This window comes from Pelodiscus sinensis, chromosome 2, assembly GCF_052426305.1.
Source record: "Pelodiscus sinensis isolate ZL-2025 chromosome 2, ASM5242630v1, whole genome shotgun sequence".
NCBI lineage: Eukaryota > Metazoa > Chordata > Testudines > Trionychidae > Pelodiscus > Pelodiscus sinensis.
Window position 1 is genome coordinate 127,841,945 of NC_143053.1, and position 6,040 is coordinate 127,847,984.

The following is a 6,040-nucleotide window of genomic DNA, read 5'->3' on the forward strand; positions in this document are numbered from 1 at the left end:
AGTCAGAGGTAAACAGGATGAGTTTTAATAAAGAGAAATGCAAAGTGCTCCACTTAGGAATGAACAATCAGTTCCATACATACAAGATGGGAAGCGACTGTCTAGGAAGGAGCATGGCGGAAAGGGATCTAGGGGTCATAGTGGACCACAAGTTGAATATGAGTCAACAGTGTGATGCTGTTGCAAAAAAAGCAAATATGATTCTAGGTTGTATCAACAGGTGTGTTGTAAGCAAAACTCGTGAAGTCATTCTGCCGCTCTACTCTGCACTAGTTAGGCCTCAGCTGGAGTACTGTGTCCAGTTCTGGGCGCCACATTTCAAGAAAGATGTGGAGAAATTGGAAAGGGTACAGAGAAGAGCGACAAGAATGATTAAAGGTCTAGAGAACATGACCTATGAAGCCAGGCTTCATGAACTGGGCTTGTTTAGTTTGGAAAAAAGAAGATTAAGGGGGGACATGATAGCGGTTTTCAAATATCTAAAAGGGTGTCACAAGGAGGAAGGCGAAAATTTGTTCCTCTTGGTTTCTGAGGACAGGACAAGGAGTAATGGGCTTAAAGTGCAGCAGGGGAGGTTTAGATTGGACATTAGGAAAAAATTCCTAACTGTCAGGGTGGTCAAATATTGGAATAAATTGCCAAGGGAGGTGGTGGAATCTCCCTCTCTGGAGATATTTAAGACCAGGTTAGATAGACATCTGTCAGGGATGGTGTAGACGGAGCTTGGTCCTGCCTTGAGGGTGGGGGGCTGGACTCGATGACCTCTTGAGGTCCCTTCCAGTCCTATTATTCTATGATTATATGATTCCTGTATGATAAAATGCTTTGCAGATATACTGTGCACTGGTAAATAACCCATTTCATTGTTAATCAGGTAATGAGCATTTATTATGCTAACATGCCATGTCTGATCCCATTCTTTTTTCTTGTAAGATGCTGAACTTGTAAATTAAATGGAAATGAAAATAATCAAGTTCCATTTGTGGAACCTGAACCATCAGCTGTATGCTTCTTAACCTTTGCTTCTTATTATAAATTACTATCCTATTTATAATGCATTCTTTTTACTAAGTAGCCTCACAGGAGATTTTACTATTCTATCATTAGTCACTTAACTGTTTCTTGTTTTTGTCTTGATAGTGTTTTCTTTTCTCATGCACACAACTAATGTTGTATAAGTAGAATTAAAAGGGTGGAATATCATGAAGGCAAAACAGTTCAGACAAAGGACAATTTGAACCTCTGACCAAATGAAAACTGAACTAAAGCTGTTCTGAGGTTTGTAAGGGATTAACTTTTTCTTGTATTTTAATGTGCCTCAGCTGTTCCTAGTTCGTTTGGAACTGGTCTACATTATGCCATCTAAGCAACAGCAATGATGCCCCCACCTGTTCTAGAATCATAGAATCCTACAACTAGAAGGGACCTCAAGAGGTCATTGAGTCCAGTCTCCTGCCTTCACGGCCAAGCACTGTCTAGATTATCCCTGATAGATGTCTATCCAACCTGCTCATAAATATCTCCAGTGATGGAGATTCCACAACCTCCCTAGCAATTTATTCCAGTGTTTAACCAGTTTACAAGTTTTTCCTAATGTCTAAACTAAACCTCCCTTGCTGCAATTTAAGCCCATTGCGTATTGTCCTTTAAAAAAACAACAAAACTTTTTTGGACTAAAACTTGAAACATGCAAATATAGTCAACTCAATTGCCTTTGAAACATAAGGCACTCCCCTGATGCCAGAACTCTAGTACTGCAAGAATAAAAACCATTGCCAGCAATGGACTTGAAAGGAAGAAACACATAAAGAGACATACTTGAAAGTGCATTTCCAGTATAACTGTGAAGCATGAATGGATAAAATTATCTCATAATATTCACCATTGGATTAAAACCCTAAATTCAGTTTGGAGGACCTGTACAGACAGATGTATAGTAACAAAGCTAAGTATGTTGTAAAGTCTTGAGGATGTTGCAATGAATTATCACATCAAAAATGTTTAGAGACTGTACTACTGTCTTCAGAAATGTTCTCTTTATCTGTTTGGTCACAACAGGTACCATTACAAATTGATTTGGTATTCCTTTCCTCTGAACACTTTGTGTGTTCCTGCAATGGATAAGAACAGGAAGATTCTTCAGGACTATGCAATAGTATGTATTCCCCTTGTTGCAGCCAAGAATGAGAGAGACAGGCCTCTGCTGATGGTCTTTCCTCTGGGTTTGACAAGAAGTTTCTGAATTACGTCTTTGGCCAGGTATGAAATTGATGCAAAAGTTTCTTCTAAATAATCGACATTGATTTGAGAGATATTGAGGAAAGTTTCTTGATTATCTGCTCCGACAAATTGAGATTCTTGAGTTAGCAGCATATATGAGATTACACCAATGTTCCACATACCCGTAGCTTTGGTAATAGGATCGTAGTTTAAGATTTCTGAAGCTAGATATTCTGCAGTTCCTATGATTTGCCATAGTTCACTGGCATTCTCAATCTTCTGAAATATACCAAAATCTACTATTCTTATATCACCAATAGGATTGGAACTGCCCAGCAAGATGTTCTGGGGCTTTAAATCAAGAGGCAGAATATTGTTTTCATGCAGAAATCAAAGTCCTTCAGGTACATGCACAGAGACAGAGAACATCATTTCCCTTTTGTTAACATTACGAATATCATGATTGAAGATAATTTTTCTGTAGCCATCCCCAAGAAACAAAGGCAACTCTGGAAGTCTGTTTGAGCCAGATACACATTCGGTTACTAAATGATGTTATGCCAGAGCATCCAAAAAGGCATGCCACCACCACAACACAGGAAGAGGGCATTGTAGGAGCCCTACAGAAGTCTCCATTAGGCTAGAAACAGACAACAACTTTGGAAACTTGCCATGAAGAATACTGGTGCTGCAAGGAGAGGGAGGTTGCAGGTAACTGCAATAAAATACAACATAATTTTATAAAAGATAGATTGTGCCAGACCAAACTGATCTCCTTTGAGAAGGTAAAAAATTGTTTTAGATGAAAGAAATGTCATGTATCTTATCTATCTGGACTTCAGTAAGGCATTTGATACAATCCTATATAGGCAATGATTAGTTAAATTGGAGAAGATGGGGATCAATCTCCATTCCTACTACTAAGACCACACAGTGGAACTTCACCTCCAGGAGATTTTATATGGCCTCCAAGACCATCCAGTGATGCCTTGTCCCCAGAAGGTCTTGTTTTGCAGGAAAGACCCTCTATCAGAGCCCATCTTCAGGAGAACAGCATAATTCCCATCACTCTCAAGCAAGGCCACATCCCTAATATAACCAGGATCAGTGTCTTCAAAGTCAAGCTTCCAAAAAGGGCCAGTGCTACTCTAAAAATGGCAAGGGAAGTCACCGGCACTATCCCAGCAGTTCCACTTCAAGATCTGACCAAATGCAATTCCCAACATCAGGAAGTAATGAGGCAGCAGGCTAAAACCATAATGGCTTCGTAGCCTGAGCCTATGAAGATGGGGCAGCCAGAGGAGCAGCAGCCACTGATCAAGGCTGTCACACCATGACAAGCCACTTGGCTAGAGGAGATAGTGAGGACAACCTCCTTCAGTGACACTGAGCTCCTTGTAGAAAGGCTCACTATGACCATGTCTGCAGAAATCACATCTGGGAGGAAGGAAACTCAGAAGGAAACACCACCTGCTCATGGAATCCCTGCACTGGGCTGTAAAAACAAGAGAGAGAAACCAGAAGGAACACCAGTTGCCACTATGATTCAGTAGCTTCACCCAAGATCAAGAAGCTCTTTGGGTCAAAGATGACAGACCCTTATCTTACTGCACAATCCTGTCCACGAGATACTTCTTATACTTCCAGGGTAAGTTTAACCATGTATCTCAGAATGACACAATGTGTCCAGAGTGCCTTCAGCTTTTACGCCGGGGTTGACTATGTAGGAGACCTTGACCATGACTTTACACCAAAGGTAGTAGCGACTAGACAAACAAAGATCAAAAACACAGCCCCAGGAAAATTCATGATCACGTTTTGAAAAAAGACAAGCCTGGTTACCTGGTACACACTGCCATTTTCAAGCAAGCGGTTCTGTTGACCTCTCTTCTCCTGAAAAAAATCCATGATAGTGCTTGTCTACGACAAAGGCAAGCAAGATGGTGCCATCTCTCTCTGCTCCACTGTGTACAAGCTGTACACCAGCCTCTTCACAGCAAGGAGCCACTAGTTCCACACACAAGGGCTTCATGTCATATCATGTCATGTGAAGGCTTCCAGGAGCAATCTTTCAGACTGCCATCAGGAGAACCCAGAATAGTGTGCTATAATGTGGCTTAACCTGGCTAAGTTTTGGGATCCATGCTCCACAAGTGTAATTTTCAACACACTCAAGAATTTGGGATGCCTGGAAACTTCCTCCAGCTGTTCCAGGAACTTTACACCATCCTCTCCACGGAATGAGAGATGCTCCTGAAATCCCCATTCATAGTGGCATGAAGCAAGGCTGCCCCCTGGATCCATCAGCTTCAACTTAGTCTTGGAGCTGCTCATCTGAGCCATTTGCAGAAGTCTAACTAGTTTTGACTTGTCCAACAACAAAGTAAACATCATAGCATCAGGGAATCAATCTAGGTGATGCGGCTCACTGGATGGGCATGTGTACCAGCATCTCAGTAATTCAGGATTCACTGGTGTGGTGTCCTGATAGGTATCTTGCTCCATCAGTGATGATAAACATTTGGTTGTGAGTGTTTTCATATGCTCCCTCAGTATATCATGCCAGTTTTGCACAGATAGCTAGCATAATAAACTTCACAAGATCCCCCAAAGATCACTGACTCAGATAAGATACAAAGGCACCAAAGTCAGGTTTATTGTCTAATGAAGTCAGGTTTATTGTCATAGTTTTCAGTAGCCAGATGCCCTCTGAGCTCCTATGTATTTGTACCTGGGACAATGGACGTGGCTCAATCAATAGTATAGATTTCATTATTGCCCCATCATTTATACACAGAAATGGATAATCTATGATACATACCGTACATATCATCTTACGCACGTTTGATACCTCCCTTTGTATTTTCCTCCAAAGCATTCCTATTCACCACCTGTTGTTATGCTTTCTCTCTTGTTACAAATTAATTTATCATGTACTCAACTGGGTGTCCCTGTGCTGTCCTGGTGGAATGTATTTACATTCATCATGTGCTTTTAGCAGTGCTATCAGTTCTGTGCCGAGAGACACTGACTTGCAGGCAAACATTTGCTTTTGACACAGCCTGTCTGTTACTCATAGTATAACTCTTGCTTACTTTGGTTCAAGCAGCAAGCCCATGCTTCAGGCTTTCTTTCTTTCTCCCACACTCAGCACACCAACAGGTTTCTATATGCAGCAAAATCACAAATCACAAATCACGAAGATTCCACCAGATGTGGAAAGCATCTACTTTTCCTTTATGGTGCTATGGCAGAAGATCAACACCTTGCACATCTTTCTGATCCCCATATATTGTTTGTCCCAGAGGGTCTGCTGTAGCAAAGGCACCCTTGAACACAGCAGACAATACCATCAAGAACTGGTGAAGAAGTGAATTTTTCTTCCTGAGCGTCATCAACTATCTGATATAGATCTCTCAAAGGCAGGGTGGTGCCAAGGGCCTTTGAATGTGTGATCTGTGTGATCATGCATGCATTCCACCTCTTAATATGCCCAAATTCCCCGGGGAAGAGCATTGCTGAGAGTGCCATATAGGATGCCAGGATGCAAATCGCTACAACCTCCCTACAACCAAGATGTTGCCACCTACCTGAGCGGCTCACTGGAGGGTGAATTTGAAAGAGATGGGGGAGGCTTTGCTTCATTCTGGACTCAAACCCACAATGCTATACAAAGCCTAGAGAAGTGAGTAGGCTGCCATTGGATGTGGTGTGAGGAACATCTGTAGCTGGCAGACTTAGTATCAAAACTGAGGAACACAGTGCTCTCAAGCATCACACCATCAGCCAGAACCAAAGTGGACCTGAAAGATGCTATCCA

At 41.8% G+C, this 6,040-nt stretch overlaps 1 pseudogene; it reads right to left on the reverse strand.

Annotated features, from left to right (window-relative positions):
- Positions 1-1,889: 1,889 nt before the first annotated feature.
- LOC112547773 (serine/threonine-protein kinase 17B pseudogene) lies at positions 1,890-4,614 on the reverse strand (annotated as a pseudogene).
- Between the last annotated feature and the right edge of the window lie 1,426 nt (positions 4,615-6,040).